Raw genomic sequence first — 20,092 nt, 5'->3', positions numbered from 1 at the left:
AACAACCCTCCAGGGACACTCTCCAGCCTGACCATATGGATATCGGTGAATAACACCAACCCACAGGAGTCCAGGGTTGGCAGGACCACGGTGACTGCCAGGGTTTCAGCTGTTACCAGGGAACCCAGGGGGCTGAAGGATTAGGGAATAGGGACAGAGAGAAACAGGGACACCAACTAACCCCAACGTAGAACAAAAGCTTGAAGGCTTTATAAACAATTTCCACTTAAAATAAAGGTTCTAGTAAATTGGGGTTTCATTTGCTCTAGTGCAAATGTTATTCAATAAAATACATTGTATATAAAATATTATATATAACCGCTATTAAAGAGTATGCAAATAAAATATATATACGACAATTATGTGTTGTTGGTTAAAGGGCTAACAGCATAATAACTTGTTTGTCCATTAACAGTAATAAAATACATACTGTAAGACTCGATATTTTAAAAACAGCAGGACACTAAATTTAATCAATTCATTTATTTGAGACTTCAACCCTAAACTCCTGGTTAAATAAAAGAAATACACAATAAAGGTTTTGGGTTGTATATAAATGTGTAGTGTTTGACTTGTAACCTGTTTGTCCTGGGACCTCAATGAAAATCTAGGAGTTCCCTGTGTAAGTAAATAAATTAATTAGATATTAATGACTTTCATCCACTCTTCCTGTTGAAAGGATGGACCCCAGAGGTAGAAGATTAGCTGTATTAAAGGGATCAAGTCCTAAGCACCACCTGCTCCATTTTAGCAACACTTTAAAAAATGCTGTTTTTTTTAAAAAAAAATGGTTTGGGGGGAAAAAAGAGGGTTTAAAATTGGTAAGAAACTGCATACGAGTGTCAATATAACTATGTATCAAATGCATGTATTAAGTCAGCACCTGCAGCTGCAACAGCCCACTGTTAGGAGCTGTCTATCACGTCTGCTGGCTGCATTATCTGTGTGGTGTCTGCTGTTCTCAAAGCCCCCGAGTTTCAGGCTGGGTGACGAGCAGCTAATTAATTTTCTGAACCCCACAGACGCAGCTTCAAGCTGAGGCAGGATTGCCTTAAGCAAATCTGAACTTGTGTGCTAAATTAAAGATCAGTTTACATGTGTAACACTTCCATGACCAATAATAATGAATTATCAATGCTAACTGAATTGATGCTTTTCACTTCATTTATTTTTAAACAGGTTCCACAGTATGAGAAGCAAGACCCCTCAATCTAATGACTTGCTCAATGGAGCACAATGGGTTTGGACTACATCGAGCCACTGTTTCTGTTGTTGTGTGAAATGTATCCGCATGCATTGCACTGTGTTTAAGAGGACGCATGTACCTAACACAATGAATGAAAAGTATATCTATCAAATCATAGCTAGGGTAGTTTTTCTTAAGCTTTTGCTGCATACATCTGCCCCCAAAAGAGGCACCACTCTCCCATTGTAAATTCATTCAGAATGAAATAAAAGGATTTAGCCTGCCAAACCGATCCCCAAACCTCCCTAGTCACACTTTTATAGAGGTTTCAAATGAAACAAGTGTCTCAATTTGCTTTTTAAATCCAAGTGATGCGCCGAATCGTCTATATTCCTCTGTACAGGGCTCTGTGCAGTGGGAGTATTGTGTTCTGTTCTTTTTAAGACTGTTAATAACATGCTATATAAAAAGACTTCATCTGTGTTTTGCACCTAGCCTATAATGGTACACATGTTTTAAACTACTTATCTCGTGAAGTACAAAGTCAAAAGGACAATCCATGGATTTGATCAGTATCTGATCTTAACCCTTTCAATACTGGGGCTGCCTTTTAAATACATAAGGCCAGATGTATCCAGGTCTTTACATCATTGTTAGTGATAGAAAAACTGGAAATGTTACATAGAAAGAACCAATGTCAGCACACCTTTGAGTACTTAAACTAACAGGCTGTGTTGGTCCATTACTTGTTTAGTAGGATTAACAGTATTATTTTACTTTGGTGTAAAGGGCTTGATGACATCGAGCCAACAGTTCTTCAATCAAACATGTATATATTAGGGTCTAAATACCCTTTAACTGCCTCCAGCTGGAGTGATTTCTAAACCCACTTAATACCATCACTACAAACAATAAATCAGGTTTCAGCATTATAGGGTGGCAGTATCAGGATACGCCACTGTATGTGTAATTCAAATAGAAGCAGAAGCCACATTGACTATGCCCTGAAGCAGCTTTTTAAACTGAGGAATGAGTCACAAATCATATCACTGCACACAGAAGCAACAAGCCTGAATTCTGGAATGCTTTTTGCTTTGTGTCCAGGTGCTCATTTTCTATGTGTAATAAAACTATAATTGTATTATAAATTTAAAAAAAAAACAAAAAAAAAAAAACATTTAGATAAGTTTATAATGATTTGAGGTGATTTTTCAGTCAAAAATGAAATAAAGCTGGACTTTTAGACAGTTGTCGAGGCAACTGCAGTGTAGAGCATCAAACATCAGAAATGAGCATCAAACATTTATATTAACAAAGCATTCTTTAAATAAGTTATGCGGCAATACTTGGTGAATAGAACACTGTATTACATAGATCACTTTTGCATTCATGCCTTCACCTAGACAATGTGGGGAAGCTATAAAAATTTACAACAAGATGCTCGGATATATTGTGAAAAGTGTTGAATTTAAATCAAGGGAAGTAATGTTAAAACTTTACAATGCATTAGTAAGACCTCATCTAGAATATTGTGTTCAGTTCTGGTCACCTTGTTACAAAAAGGATATTGCTGCTCTAGAAAGAGTGCAAAGAAGAGCAACCAGAATTATCCCGGGTTTAAAAGGCATGTTGTATGCAGACAGGCTAAAATAATTGAATCTGTTCAGTCTTGAACAAAGAAGACTACGTGGTGACAGAAAATAGGAGGCACTTTTTTTACACAGAGAATTGTGAGGGTCTGGAACCAACTCCCCAGTAATGTTGTTGAAGCTTACACCCTGGGATCCTTCAAGAATCTGCTTGATGAGATTCTGGGATCAATAAGCTACTAACAACCAAATGAGCAAGATGGGCCGAATGGCCTCCTCTCATTTGTAAACGTTCTTATGTTCTTATGTTATGATGTTTGGTTTTTAGAAGCATCATTCACACAATTCCTGAACAACATGGCAGCTTTTTGCCTTTTCAACTGCGTCATTAATTCCTTTCTCTGAGAAAATATATAATTTCCACTCTGGCTATGACTATGGCACTCAGGAACCCCAGCACTGTGTGTAATCATGAGATACACAGCAGAATGAAAGGTATTTTAATAGGATTTCATGTAGAGGGCAGCCACAGTATTCTTGTGCTATCATAGATGGCCTTATCACAAAGAGGCTCGTCATTAAGGGATGGGAATAGCATTAGCCCATTATGTGAGCAACAGCTGAAGATTTAGGTAGGTGTGTATCGCACGGAACCAGCTGAAAATAAAAACCGAGGCATCGGGCCTATAAAAAGAAACAATAAACAGTTGTACTTAAGCCCCCCCCCCCCCCAATCACACCACATTTTACAGACGATTAAGAGGCACTGGGTGCTTTTTAATTGAACCAGGGGTCTTTTAAGGGCTGTGACAACTTACTTGATATACCTTCACCCGCCTGTAATGAGCTGACAGCTCATCTATAGAAGAAAGTCACTACAGCTAAAGTGCAGGGCATGAACCTCAATCCACTGGAGACGAGGCCCAGCCATGTCACCGCTAGCTCCAGGACACGCACCACCTGGTACCAGGTCCCTGAGCTCCCAGCTCCTTTCATAATCAAACACCACTGACATTATACACCTTGCACAGGCTGTCTATAATCCACTCTGATCAATAGTCCCAACACTGAACGTATTGATGGTTACGCGCAGCTCATTGATTACACTGGACTACCGTGGCAAAGTTTTTAAAAATAATTGGGCCCAGGAACCAGACAAATGACAAATGCTTTGAAATTACAAACTTGTTTTTCTTGCACCGAGGGATTTATGTACAGCATCAACAAAAAGATGCAGTCCCTTAATGGAAACTTGAGAGACAAAGCTCAAAGACTACTCTAAAGAATCATAGAACGTTTTCTTATTATTGTTAGATAACAGATTATTACATTAGTCCACATCGCAATAGTGCTGGAACAAATATGGTATGTTATAATGTTCTTCAAAAATGAAAAACAACATTCTTTAATTCTGAACTAGCTGGAAAAAAATGTGTTCCATATCAGAGCTTAAAAAAAATCCCACGAGTTAAATAAACCTGGTAATCATCAAATTACCTTTTAAACAGAGAGAAACACTCTTATTATTTAATTATTTAGCAGACGCTTTCATCCAAAGTGACTTACAGAAATTAAACAAAATATAAAAGTATGTAAGTTACAGGTAATACAAAATGCACAACATACTGTATGTACAATATATCCAAAATAAATATAAATAAAGGAAAAAATACAAAAATATATATAAATAGGAATTTACAAATCAAGGTTGAATAAGTGGGTTTTAATAATACAGTGGAAAGCAGTAAAAGACTGAACAGTCCTGGTTCCACCACAGAGGGACGAGGGAAGAGAAGGAGCGAGCATGGGAGGAAGGAGAGTGAAGAGAAGGCATTACAAGTCAGCCAGTAGAGGATGAGCGGAGAGGGAATATAAGGAGACATGAGGGACTGGAGCTAGGAAAGGGCAGTATGATGAATAGAGCGATAGGCAAGAGCAAGGGTCTTAAATTGGATTTCAGCAGAGATAGGTATCCAGTGGAGAGTGAGAAGCAGAGGGGTAGCGTGAGAGTAGTGGGGTTGGGAGAAAACAAGACGAGCAGCAGAATTTTGAACAAGTTGAAGAGGATGAATAGCCGAAGCAGAGAGACCAGCGAGGTACGGTACAGGCTCTTATTTATTTCATTTATGCCTTGGTTTCCCCTGTGTGATATCTCTTGCCAACGAATACATTTAAGCAGTTTTTGAACATTCCTAATATCATGAATATGTGTCCTAGCAATTCCAGGACAGCTTGCAGTCTGGGAGATGCTCAGGTTGCTTGCAGAGCTGTGAGGGGAAGCTCTGATGGCTTTGCCTACTATTAGACACTAAAATCACAGACAACAACTGTACACATCAAGAAATAAGTCTGAAGGAAGTAGCAATGGAAATCTATGCATTTGTTGAATTGCTTCACTAAGCCAGGTACACATGTCATGTCTGGATACAACAAAACTGACAATCCATTATCAATGACTATAGTACAATGGAATGTTAAGTGCCCATTAATCTGAATAGCCATCAACTCATTATTGTGTTGGGTTACACTGAACATTCATTACTTAAACATGAATTAAAATAAATTCAGAAAATAAGTAATTTTCAAAGAAATGCTGCCATAAGGGACACGAAAAAAGGTGAGAAAATAACAACAAACCTGGCAATAGCAGGGGTTGCCCTTAAACGTTATGAAAAATAAAATCCCAAAAACAACATATAGCAACCTGACCAACAGAAAAGAAGTATAAAAACATAGAAATGTCTACAGAAAATCTGTTATTGTATTTTCCAATGGTGGCAACAGCAGACAGATGGACATCTCCCTCTTTTTATCAGTCAAAAATCCTTTTATGCAGAATCTCAAATCTTTGAACCTTTTTCTTCTTCTGAATCTAATTGCAGCCGAGTTCCTCCACATTCCCACCCCAAGGCCACAGCTTCCCTGCCACCAGTCCTTCAAGTATGACAGGGATGCTCCACACAGGGGATAGGACTCCCAGAAGCCCCCTTCTTTTTACAGCACACAGAGAAACAGCAGATAATGGGCCCGTGCTGAATTGTTTGCACTGCACCGCTCCCACGGGGACTCCCAGCCTCGCTGCTGTAATAGAAACTGTGTCAGTTCAGCAGCTCTGACTGTTACTGCATTCACAAGCTAAACTGCTGATGAAATAAAGAAACCAAGCTGGAACATGGCTGGATAACACATAGTTATTTCTCTTTAAAAAATGGTATATAAAAAAAGATATATGCGCATAAAGAAAGAAAAATGAACATCATATACACTTATTTGTTGTCACAACATGAAATGTGATATATGCCTGTGCACATCACTTGGTAAATGCTTAGTACAAAATAACTGGAAAAAAACAACTGTGGAAAAAACCATATTATATATATATATATATATATAATATGGTTATATTAATATATTATATATATATATATATATACACAGACGTGCTCAAATTTGTTGGTACCCCTCCACAAAAAACAAAGAATGCATAATTTTCTCTGAAATAACTTGAAACTGACCAAAGTAATTGGCATCCATTGGCCCACTCTTCTTGAGCAAACTGCTCCAGCTGTCTCAGGTTTGATGGGTGCCTTCTCCAGACTGCAAGTTTCAGCTCTTTCCATAGATGTTCGATAGGATTCAGATCAGGACTCATAGAAGGCCACTTCAGAATAGTCCAATGTTTTGTTCTTATCCATTCTTGGGTGCTTTTAGCTGTGTGTTTTGGGTCATTATCCTGTTGGAGGACCCATGACCTGCGACTGAGACAGAGCTTTCTGACACTGGGCAGTACATTTCGCTCCAGAATGCCTTGATAGTCTTGAGATTTCATTGTGCCCTGCACAGATTCAAGGCACCCTGTGCCAGGCGCAGCAAAGCAGCCCCAAAACATAACCGAGCCTCCTCCATGTTTCACTGTAGGTATGGTGTTCTTTTCTTTGAAAGCTTCATTTTTTCATCTGTGAACATAGAGCTGATGTGACTTGCCAAAAAGCTCCAGTTTTGACTCATCTGTCCAAAGGACATTCCCCCAGAAGGATTGTGGCTTGTCAATATGCATTTTAGCAAATTCCAGTCTGGCTTTTTTAAGTGGAGTCCTCCTGGGTCTTCTTCCATGGAGCCCACTTTCGCTCAAAAAGCGACGGATGGTGTGATCAGAAACTGACGTACCTTCACCTTGGAGTTCAGCTTGTATCTCTTTGGCAGTTATCCTTGGTTCTTTTTCTACCATTCGCACTATCCTTCTGTTCACTCTGGGGTCGATTTTCCTCTTGCGGCCGCACCCAGGGAGGTTGGCTACAGTTCCATGGGCCTTAAACTTCGTAATAATATTTGCAACTGTTGTCACAGGAACATCAAGCTGCTTGGAGATGGTCTTGTAGCTTTTACCTTTACCATGCTTGTCTATTATTTTCTTTCTGATTTCCTCAGACAACTCTCTCCTTTCCTTTCTCTGGTCCATGTTCAGTGTGGTGCACACAATGATACCAAACAGCACAGTGACTACTTTTCTCCATTTAAATAGGCTGAATGACTGATTACAAGATTGGAGACATGTGTGATACTAATTTAAGAAACTAATTAGTTTGAAATATCACTATAATCCAATTATTTATTATCTTTTTTAAGGGGTACCAACAAATGTGTCCAGGCCATTTTAGAATATCTTTGGAGAATAAGCAATAATTCATCTCTTTTCACAGCTTCTTTGCTTTATTCTATGACATACCAAAGGCATGCAAGTATACATGATAAAACAGCTTTTAATTTCATCACTTTTCAGGAGGAATGAAGCATTTTCAATGAGCTGTAAGGGTACCAACAAATTTGAGCACGTCTGTATATATATATATATATCTATATATATATATATATATATATATATCTATATATCTATATATATATATATATATATATATATATTTATATATATAACACAGAATCATAAAATTGGTTGAATGACAGGTCATGCTATTTGAAGAAATTGATTTATTTTACGTATCATTCAAGCATTCAACTGTTAAAGATAAACGGATAGCCCATGATATTCTGAACTGATGCAACACAAATACACATTTGTTACTGAGTCAAATTGAATTCCCAACCCTGTATCTGGCATGTACTCTTGATAAATAAAGCTTTTTCTCCCGATATCTTAGTCTGAATATCCACTTCATCAATATTCATCTATGCATGTGCCAGTTTTTAAGGCTGAAACAAGAATAATTTTAAATCTAATACTTTCAAAGCTCAGAGTTCAATTTATGCAAATCTGAAGAGAATTACAAAAAAAAAATTGAAAGAGAGGCAAACATATATTTAGCTTTTTGAAATGCAGGAGTGAATTAAAAATGGGAACAGGCCAAAGCAAAGGGCAGCTTAGCCACTGGCCCAGTGCATAAATATTCACGAGGAGGATAACAGGACTCATGTAGGGTCGGCTCAGGTTTCGCCAACGTCCACATAGAATTGGCAAGAACAAAACTAACAAGAAGTACAGCAGATGTCAGACAATGCGGCAATCACAGTTTCCTCACTCATTTTGCTGTACTTAAGGCTCTTTTATTCAGCCCAATATGGCTGGGTCCTTCAATGCTTTGCCTATAGACTTCGCATTGTAGCCATGGATCTATATAACCGGGCCTCTGTCAGCTTTGCGCGAAGCTGCTAATGAAAAGGCATTATGCAAATCCCCCTCTTTCTCTCTTTCAATGCGTAAGCAGAAAGACTCCAATGTGCGCTCACTAGTATTGGATACTCCTGCCTTCACTGCTAGCTGGATTGCTTTGCCTTAGGGCCCTGCTGCTTGTTTTGACAGTGGATCCCCCTAGATAGTTGGGATTAGTCAAGCTTGTTTAGATAAACTAGAAGAACCAAGGACTTCTCTGGGTACAGCGCTCGCTGGAGCTCCTGAGCTTCCAGATGCCTCCTCCTTTCATCCCCAACACAACAGCAGTTTGCCTGGTATCTGTCTCAGCCATGTGCTATGTCACTAGAATGACATTCAGGTGGCTGAATACTGTAATACTATATGAAAAGCACAGGATGAGTATTGAGTACTGGTATTGCCAGTAAAGTGTTCAAATATTTTCTTCAAACACTGCAGAACAAAAAGGATTTGTAATGACTCATTGCATCCATGTTATATTTCGAAGGTTTGAACAAAAGGCTGGAAAAATGGACACATGGAAACAAGCCTGCCATGCAGCACAGGAAGTGATGTGGTACCAGGAAATAGCAGTTCAGAATTTCTATAGTGTTGTAGTAAAAAAACTTTAAAAAGTTGAGTATTTCCATGTCTACGAGTAGTGTCTAATTTCCCTTGCGCGTCCTCATTTCAGTTTGTGACGTACACTGCAGTATCTCCATGTCTACGAGTAGTCTCTCTAATGTAAAGCAGATTGTTATACAAAAATACCCCCAAAACTCACCCACTGCCTATAACAGAGCTACAAGTATAATTATTTCCAAGCGCTCATTCTTATGATTTGCCATTTAAATTAAGTCTGATATTCATGAAAATATTATTTACCAGCAGTCTACAGCTATGGCCAAATGTTTTGCATCACCCTATAGAATTAACCAATTTTGCTTCATAAAGTCGACTGAAACCTGCTGAACAACGTTACGTTAACATATTGAATTACATACCGCTTTGTATATTTCCATACACTTAAACATTTGACATTTCGAAATCTAACTTGAAATGCTGTACTACTATTAGGGCTTACAGTAGACGTTTGCGCTGTAGTTTCTTTGATTACATGATGTTAAATAAAATATTTAAATTATGTTCATATAGTTTTTTTATTAATGTCTCAATCCTAGATTTCTAGGTGATGAAGATCTTTTGGCCACAGCTGTATATTGGTTTCAAGAATATCAAACTTGCTTTAATAATCCAAAAGACACTTTTTAAAAAGAAAACTAAAAGCTTTTTGAATAGGACTCTAAGTGACAATACAAAGAGTAAGAGTAACGTATGATAATGTCAAACTAAAAAGGCAGATTATTAAACTGTTATATATTTAAGAAATCCCAGGGCTTAAAGAAATGAGCTAGAAGGTTGAGGGAACTGAATCAATTTAGCCAAGAACAAAGAGGAATCTAGAAACTTGAAATCTTAAAGTTGACAAGGTTAACCCAAGCCAATACTTTAAGTGCAGCCCAGAAACTAGGACCAGATGACACAGTTTGAGATTATATGGAGACAGCCTTGGTAGAAGACACTTCTTCACACATGCTATATCATTGCTGATGCTGAATCATTGGGATCATTTAAAGAAAAGTACTTGGAAACACGTCCCCACATGTTGCTACACCTGTTTAAATACAGCCTATTTCTGCGCCAGCAAGAAGCACCAGCAAACCGAAGAGCCTTAACAAAAGAGCCGGGAGTCTAGCTGTGGGAGTCTAGCTGTGGGAGTCCAGCGAGGGGAGGCCTGCGCCGAGACACTGTTGGAATAGATCCGAACCTAACAGCGCTCTGGAAGAAGCCATCTACTAGTCAGGTCTGTACCCTCCACCCCACTGCTCCCACTGTGCCTATTTGTCTTGCTTATCCTGCTATGACCGTCTCTCGCATCCCTGTTCTGTCCTCTCGCCCTCGTCCTCTGCCCTCTCTCCGCTGCTGCTCCTCCAACCCCTCTAACCTCATCCATCTGCCTCTCCCCCCCCTCCCGCACACTCTCTGGTGCACTCTGGACCTGTCACTCTTCTGCTAACAAAGCTGATTTCATCTCTGCCTTTGCCTCCCACCTCTCTCTCGATTTCCTTGCTCTCACTGAAACCTGGCTGTCCCCTGATAACACTGTAACTCCTGCTGCCCTGTCCTCTCTCTACGTCCTGTCCCATACCCCGCGTCTCACTGGACGGGGAGATGGGACTGGTCTTCTTCTCTCTCCCTCCTTACTCTTTTCTGTCCCCTCCGATCTCTCCTCACTCTCTGTTAACACCTTTGAATTTCATGCAGTCCAACTAACCTCTCCCTGTCAACTCCCGCTAATTGTACTGTACCGTCCCCCTGGGCCTCTCGCTCACTTTCTAGATGAACTCGACTATCTACTCTCCTCCCTCCCCTCTCTGTCTAGCCCAACTGTCCTGTTAGGTGACTTCAACATCCATCTCTCCAACCCCAGCCACTCTGCTGGATTCCTCCCTCTCCTTCACTCCTTCGACTTCTGTCTCTCTCCACCCCCTCCTACCCACAAAGCTGGCTGTCAACTGGACCTCACCTTCTCCAGGGCCTGCTGTCACCCCCCTGGACCTCTCTGATCACCATTTCATCTCTTTTTCTCTGTCTCTCCCCTCTCTCCCTGCTCCTCCTACCCCCACTGTCACCTCTCGCCGTAACCTCCGCTCTCTCTCCCCCTCTGTCCTTGCCTCCACTGCTCATTCTCACCTCCCTCCTATCGACTCCTTCTCACAACTCTCTGTAGACTCTTTATTAATTATTATTTGTTTATTTAGCAGCCGCCTTTATCCAAGGCGACTTACAGAGACTATGGTGTGTGAACTATGCATCAGCTGCAGAGTCACTTACAATTACGTCTCACCCGAAAGACGGAGCACAAGGAGGTTAAGTGACTTGCTCAGGATCACACAATGGGTCAGTGGCTGAGGTGGGATTTGAACCGAGGACCTCCTGGTTACAAGCCCTGTTCTTTAACCACTGGACCACACTGCCTGCCTCCACCCTCTTCACCTCCCTCACCTCCTCCCTCTGTCCCCTCACCTCCCGACCTGATCGCCCCTCCCCTCCCCAAACCTGGCTCTCCTCTACGCTCCGCTCAGCAAGAATCACACTGCGATCTGCTGAAAAGAAATGGAAGAGAACCAAACTCCCTGCTGCCCTAGACCTTTACCGCACTCTCCTCTCCTCCTTCTCTTCTACTCTCTCCTATGCTAAAAGTACTTATTTCCAATCTGTAATCCAAGCCTCCACTAACAACCCACGTAAACCATTCTCTACCTTCTCCTCCCTCCTAAACCCTCCCCCCCTCCTCCTCCCTCCTAAACCCTCCCCCCTGCTCCTCCCTCCTCTATCTCCCCTGATGACTTTGCCTCCTTCTTCTCTTCTAAAATCTCAGATATCCGCAAACTCTTTAACACCTCTCCCTCCCACGCACCCCCTCCTGCTCCAACCCCTATACTCGCTGCATCCCCTACTAACTCTACTGTTTTCCTGTCCAACCACTCTCTGCTCGACCCTCTCCAACCTGGCTTCCACTCACTCCACTAAAACCGCCCTCCTGTCTGTCACCAACTCACTAAAGTCTGCCTGAGCTGCCTCTCTCTCCTCTGTCCTGATTCTCCTCGACCTCTCTGCTGCCTTTGACACCGTTGATCACTGTATTCTACTATCATCCCTTGCTGACCTGGGGATCTCTGGCACTGCTCTGGCCTGGTTCTCCTCCTGCCTCTCCAACCGCACTTACCAGGTAACCTGGCGTGGAGCAACCTCCACACCTCGCCCTCTCTTAACAGGAGTCCCCCAAGGGTCAGTCTTGGGCCCTCTCCTGTTCTCTCTCTACACCCGCTCCCTGGGCCCCCTCATCGCATCCTATGGTTTCTCATACCATTTCTATGCTGATGATGCTCAGATTTTCCTCTCCTTCCCCACCTCTGACTCCACCATCCCCTCCCATATCTCTACCTGTCTGTCTGCTATTTCCTCCTGGATGCACTCGCATCACCTCAAACTCAACCTCTCTAAATCTGACCTCCTTTTCTTTCCCTCCTCTTCCTCCCCCTCCTCTGATCTCTCCATCTCTGTTCCTCTGGAATCTATCACATTCTCTCCCTCTTCCTCCACTAAGAACCTCGGAGTCACCCTGGACCCCTGCCTCTCTTATTCCCAGCACATCTCCACTCTGGCACGCACTTGCCGATTCTTCCTGAGCAACATCCGAAGAATCCGACCCTTCCTCACCAACTACGCCACCCAGCTCCTGGTCCAGGCCTTGGTACTCTCCCGCCTAGACTACTGCAACTCCCTCCTGGCTGGCCTCCCTGCGTCCGCCACCCGTCCGCTCCAGCTCATCCAGAACTCCGCTGCCTGCCTGGTGTTCTCTCTGCCTTGCTTCTCCCATGCAACTCCACTACTCCGCTCACTCCACTGGCTCCCGATCACCGCTCGCATCCAGTTCAAGACTCTTGTACTAGCCTACAGATGCCTTGACCAGACTGCACCCAGCTACCTCCAGACCCTCATCTCTCCCTACACCCCCACTCGACCTCTCCGCTCCGCCTGCACTAGAAGACTGGCTCTACCTCCGCTACGCTCCCCTGTCTCCAGAGCCCGCTCCTTCTCCACCCTCGCTCCGCAGTGGTGGAATGACCTTCCTACAGATGTCAGGACTGCCCAGTCCCTGACCACATTCTGGCGCCTCCTTAAGACTCACCTCTTCAGACAGCACCTGTAGAACTCCTCTCTTTCTCCCCTGGGACCCTTATCACCCTTCCTTAAATGCACTTTACTTGCTTTATCTGCCCCCTATTTTACTGCATTTAATCCTGTACTTCAGAGAACTGTAATCTGCCAAGTGTTTAACCTGTAGTATTTTGTATTTAATCATATCCTGATGTAACTATCACTGACACTGTTATCTGCTGTATTACTGAATTGTATTTTGTCATACTTGTACTTGCTTGAACCAAAGTCATTGTATTTATCTTGCTCTTAATTGTATTATTATTACTTGTACTGTGATACTTGAAATGTATTTGCTTACGATTGTAAGTCGCCCTGGATAAGGGCGTCTGCTAAGAAATAAATAAATAACAGCGTTCCACGCCCCCACGTGTTGCTACACCTGTTGATATACAGTGTGACGTGCCCCCACGTGTTGCGACACATGTTTAAATACAGTGTGACACGTCCCCACGTGTTGCGACACCTGTTTAAATACAGTGTGACACGTCCCCACGTGTTGCTACACCTGTTTAAATACAGTGTGACACGTCCCCACGTGTTGCTACACCTGTTTAAATACAGCGTGACGCGCCCCACGTGTTGCTACACCTGTTTAAATAATGTACCTGTCATTTTTCTTTTCATTGTTAACATCCTGATAACTTTTTACACTTACAACTTCAAAATCGGTTTCAAAGCTCTTTTCAAAATGTCTGCTCATTAGTTCATTAGTAACCTTCATTAGATTTTTTTCATTTTTACCAAAACATTTATGATGATAAATAAAATATCTGAAAGTATTCTAAGTGCTTACATATTTGTTCTTTATATGTTCCTAAACTTCTCTGTTCTAGTATTTTTACTCGCACTGGGCTTTTAATTTTGTACTTTTAGACGATTGTTTTTTTTTTTCTTTGTAGAGGTCACTCATTTGAATATACGCTCATTAAAGACTAATTCCAGCCTCTTTGCTGGCAACTTAAAATAATCTATATCACAGTGACATCAAACAGAAAAAACTTCTAAAATCCCATTTCAACATTACAAAAGTACCACATCGCATTCAGTTTCCAACAAAACATGCACCAGCTGCCTAATTTAAAAGATGCAAAGCATAAATGTCATTGTCATCTAGGTTGTGTCAAAGAGGATGGGGGGGGGGGGGGGGGGGGGGACACGACAAGGGTGCGTGAAACTCGCTTTGTTTTAATTAAAAGCAAAAAAACTGTAAAATCCTGAGATCTTGCTCGTTATACCATTGCTTTGTATCAAACAGCTTATTTACATTTCAGATTACATTTTTCATACAAACGCCAAGATCTATCAAAGCTGAGCTTGGGACAGCTGAAATAATGAGGGAGAAAGATTTCTTTAATAAATGCATGGGTCGGCTTTACTTCCGCATTAGAAAAGAAAGGCTTTTTCTCTGTGGCGGTGGCGATGGCTCATTTATTCAGTCTCTAAATGAGGAGAGAGAGGAAACTGATGAACTTTTACTACCCATTTGTCTTTAGAAGACAATTAAGATAGAGTAGATCAAAATGGATTATCATACCACGCAGATGACTAGGGCAACAGCCATACATCTTCAGGACTAGTTTTGTGTGTGTGTGTGTGTGTGTGTGTGTGTGTGCTGAAACACCTTTTATCCCTCCTCTTTCTTCTCATCCCCTCTTTCCTTCTATAAAGGCTGCAGCAGCTTTATGGCTCAAGGGAGAGGGAAAGGCTGGTCATCATTATTCACTCCTGGATGTCAATCTAACCTCTTTTCTCCGTTTCTAAAGCCGAGGCACAATAATTTGAGACAGATTCTTTTACTGTACAGAACAAAGGACCCTCGGTTACAAAACATTTAGCAGGAACAGAGGGGGTTTTCTGATCAAATCATTTACACTGAAAAAAAAGAAGCGGCACACAAACAAAGAGATGTGATTAGCTGTACCAGCTTTGTTTAGCAGAGGTTTGGGAAGAATAAGAAATGCCAACAAACCACCCACTGATGCTCGTCTATGAAGGAAATGTAAAGATATTTACAAGGTAGAGAGATAGAGATGGATAGAGAAACAGAGACAGAGAGAGAATGCTGTGTGGAGTAGTGGTTAGGGCTCTGGACTCTTGACCAGAGGGTTGTGGGTTCAATCCCCAGTGGGGGACAGTGCTGTTGTACCCTTGAGCAAGGTACTTTACCTAGATTGCTCCAGTAAAAACCCAACTGTATAAATGGGTAATTGTATGTAAAAATAATGTGATATCTGTATAATGTGAAATAATGTGATATGTTGTAACAATTGTAAGTCGCCCTGGATAAGGGCGTCTGCTAAGAAATAAATAATAATAATAATAATAATAATAATAATGCTGTACAGCATTATTTCACTTCTTACTGATGAAGGCACTAGCCAAGACGTTTGTCTACTTAACTTACAGGTTGATTCGATCACCCTATACCCTGCCACAGTTAGATTTGTTAAGCATTTCACAGCACCAGGGCATCCCCTGGACTGTATCAGCCACTTATTTTTAGTGGTGATGCCGGGATAACCAGGCGGATATCATTTTGATCATCTTTACAAGGACTACCCGATTCTCAGATGTCCCAAAACATCAAACAGGAAAGGGCACATTGTGTAAATAAGATATTGTGTAAAAGAAAAAAAAAGTACATATCAGACAGGGATGCCATTTAGAGAACACTGATAACTCAACAGTGAACCTGGAACCAATGAGAATGATTCCAAACACAATACTAAGGGAAATGAAAAATAAAAAACAATTACAATGACAGTCAAAGCTACTAACTCACGGGTAAAAGCTATTGCATTGTGTGTGTTTTATATATATATATATATATATATATATATATATATATATATATATATATATATATATATATATATATATATATATATATATAGCTAGATAGATAGAGATAGTGAGTGAACTAATATCTATAAATTGAGTGACTTAGACATAATTATGTTTCCAAAAACATGTCTAGTAATGTTTGTTTATATTAATATTTGCTTCAGCACTGTGTTTTACTTCTCCCTGAAGTGATTTTAATAAACGTGTTTCTATTTTTCAGAATGCAGTCTTTCTACCAAGAAATCTTTGTCTCTGATGCTTTCTAAATTGTACCTGGGAATTTAATTACTAAATTATAACCTTAACCCTGACCCTATAGCATATTAAATCAACAAGGAACTGGTCCAGCTTGCGCGCTCTCAGATTTTTCCATTCTATTTAACAATGATGTTGGTTACAAGAACTTTATCTTAGTACATTAATAATCATATCTATATTACATGAAACTGCAGTCAAACTTTTACTTCATTGGATAGTGACTATAAGAGGAGTTGACTTTATCAGCAGTAACACATATGTGTTGATACAGCAAATATGGCTGTTTGCAAAGGAACCCTATCACAGTACTATAGTGTTCAGTCTACTACACAGTACAGAGTGTATACAACACATTGTAATCATTAAAAATGTAATAAAGCTGTCTGCTAAACAGTGCTAGCATACTTTCAATACAGCAACTTACTTCAATGTAAATCTTTTCATCGCATGCTTTTATTTCCCAAAGTGACATGGAAATTAAATGCAAGTGATATTAACTGCAAAGTTATTATTATTATTATTATCAGAAGCCATTGACTCCTGTTATAATCTGGCCTGGACATTTCAATGTGTGGCATTAACAGTTGTATTAGGTTTGACTGAATAGGGAACTGCTTCCTCCTTTGCTCTGCCTTTAATCGTTTGTATGCATGGCTGCAAGCAGGACACATGAGCAAGGCTCCCTGAGGTCATGTTTAAATACACAGCCCATTTCAAACACACAGGCGCAACCCCACCTGGGGGCTGGCTGCTGGGACAGATGCAAATGCAGGCCCTCAGAGTAACACAGCGACTGCAAACTCATTAAGGACCAGACTAGCCTGGAAACACCATTCCATCTTCAGAAATAGAGATATATCATTAACATGATTAAGCCGTATTTCACGAGACATTTATAAGGTGTTTGTGGATTTAATGCTGAGGGATGATGACAGTGGCACTGGCTACAGTCCCTCATACAGGAGCTCTGCAAGCACATTTAATACTTTACCTGATCAGTACCTGCACTCCCCTCCTCGCTGATCAGTACCTGCACTTCCCTCCTCGCTGGTCAGTACCTGCACTCCCCTCCTCGCTGGTCAGTACCTGCACTCCCCTCCTCGCTGGTCAGTACCTGCACTCCCCTCCTCGCTGGTCAGTACCCGCACTCCCCTACTCACTGGTCAGTACCTGCACCCCTCAATGATCAGTACCTGCACTCCCCTCCTCACTGATCAATACTCGCACTCCCCTCCTCACTGGTCAGTACCTGCACTCCCCTCCTCACTGATCAGTACCTGCACTCAATTCCCCTCCTCAATGATCAGTACCTGCACTAAACCTCCTCACGGATCAGTACCTGCACTCCCCTCCTCACGGATCAGTACCTGCACTCCCCTCCTCAATGAGCAGTACCTGCACTCCCCTCCTCAATGAGCAGTACCTGCACTCCCCTCCTCACTGAGCAGTACCTGCACTCCCCTCCTCACTGAGCAGTACCTGCACTCCCCTCCTCATCGAGCAGTACCTGCACTCGACTCCCCTCCTCACTGATCAATACCTGCACTCCCCTCCTCATTGATCAGAACCTGCACTCCCCTCACTGATCAGTACCTGCACTCCACTCAATGATCAGTACCTGCACTCCACTACCCTCCTCACTGGTCAGTACCTGAACTCCCCTCACTGATCAGTACCAGCACTCCCCTCACTGATCAGTACCTGCACTCCCCTCACTGATCAGTACCTGCACTCCCCTCACTGATCAGAACCTGCACTCGACTCCCCTCCTCACTGATCAGTACCTGCACTCCCCTCACTGATCAGTAGAACCTCAGGGTTACAAGCACATCAGGAATAGTGGGTGTTCAGAAAGAAGTACCCATTTTCAATGATTTAATGCATGTGTAAATGTTTATATATTTATCTTGAGGAATAATAAGAGAACAACAATACCGGTATACAGCATTCCCTCTATCTTTCAATATCTGACTTGCACATAACAGTGAATTAGTAAGGGTCCATATACATATACAGTTACTATTAACATACACAATTACATGATCGAATCATGAAATAAATGGAAAACTGTACTGTATATTCCCTTCAGTCACTGCAAGTATAACTGTACAATGTTAAATGTGCTATCCATGATATACTTTATAGCAATGTTTTTCAGGAGTAAATGAAAATATTAATGTGAGAATGCACTTTTATTTCAAACAAACACTTCACGGAGGAAAATTGTAAAATAAATAACCAGATTACAAAAAGAAGCCATAGCAAAATAGTACACATATCCATTTTGTAAATAGAAATGTAACCATTACGGAACGGGTATGTACGTCCTAAAGACCCGAATCCTGAATACTTTATAAGAAAGCTGCTCTTTGAGCCTGTGATGCAGTCGTGACCCTGCCCCCGAGAGATCAAAAGCACTGCAGTCACAGATCTCAGCATCATTTTCCTTTAAGCCTGCTGTGAATAATGGACACAGTGACTTTATAGGTTAATGGTTACATTTCTATTTGAGGGAACCAGGGTTATTATAATAACCTAATGTTCCCTTTCAAGTATTAAATGTAACCACTACTGAATGGGTGCGTATACCCAAGCCGTCGCAAGGGCAAGATTGCACAATGATTGGAATGCTACAAGGCTACGCCGAGAGGCTGCTTTGTGCGTTACCATTTGGCACCCCAGTAAAAGTAGCTAGGGTGAAAAACTGAGGGATAATTTCACCTCTATGCCTGTGTTGTAAGGGTCAACTGGGAAGTCGCCCTTAACATTCTAGTTCCAGGGCTCCCGAGTGGTGCATCCAGTAAAGGCGATCCACGTGGAGTGCAAGATGCGCCCTACAGCCTGGAGATTGCAGGTTCGAATCCAGGCTATGTCACTGCCGACCGTGACCAGGGTTCCTCGGGGGCGGCGCACAATTGGCCGAGCACCACCTGGGTAGGGAGGGCTTAGGTCAGCAGGGCAATCCACGGTTCATTGTGTACCAGCGACAACTCTGGCCAAAAGGGCGCCCACTGTTCTGCAGTGGAGCCATAAGATCTGCGTTGTCCTCCGGCACTATAGGTCTGGTGGCCTCGCTATGGATCCGCAGTGCAAAAAATGACGGAATGGCAGGAGCATGTTTCGGAGGACACATGTTCCAGCCTCCATTTCCCGAGTCGCCAGGGGGTTGCAGCGGTGAACCAGGATACAAATAACAAATGGGCATTCCAAATTGGGTAGAAACCCCCCCCCAAAAAAAACATTGGCGACGACTACATTTTAAAATAAATAAATACATAAATTTAAACTCTAGTTTCAATACCAGGGGTTTAAGGATCCATGACATTTAGCATGTAGAACCTAGTAAAGGTATGGGGAGTATCCCACACCGCGCTGCATTGCAAATGTCCTTGACAGATGCACCCTGGAATAAAGCCCACAAAGTTGCAAGCCCCTAGTGGAATGAGCAGTGGGCTTTTCTGGAGGGGGCAAGTTGGCCAGCTCATAGGCAGTCCTGACCATGTCTGCTATCCACTTGGACAGCCGCTGCTTAGATAGGGCTTGACCACAGGACTTTTCCCCATAGCAGACAAAAAATTGTTCAGACTGCCTCCAACTTGTTGTCCTGTCAACATAATACGCCAGGCCCTGAACTGGGTAGAGCGTATGGCGCTGTCGCTCCCTGTCAGACTGGAAAGGAGGCGGATGGAAAGCCTCCAATTCCACAGACTGATTGACATGGAAAGCCAAGTCTTCGGCAAGAAGGCAGGATTGGTACGGAGTATGACCTTTGTCCTGGCCTCT

General features: G+C 42.0%; 1 protein-coding gene across 4 annotated transcripts in view; it reads right to left on the bottom strand.

Moving 5' to 3' along the window:
• Positions 1 to 20,092, bottom strand: part of LOC117422328 (DENN domain-containing protein 1A-like) — a 366,743-nt gene that overhangs the window by 257,998 nt on the left and 88,653 nt on the right. The window lies entirely within an intron of this gene.

This window comes from Acipenser ruthenus, chromosome 15 (assembly GCF_902713425.1).
Source record: "Acipenser ruthenus chromosome 15, fAciRut3.2 maternal haplotype, whole genome shotgun sequence".
Taxonomy (NCBI): domain Eukaryota; kingdom Metazoa; phylum Chordata; class Actinopteri; order Acipenseriformes; family Acipenseridae; genus Acipenser; species Acipenser ruthenus.
The sequence above is the reverse complement of the archived record's forward strand: the minus strand, read 5'-3'. Positions and strand labels throughout refer to the sequence as shown.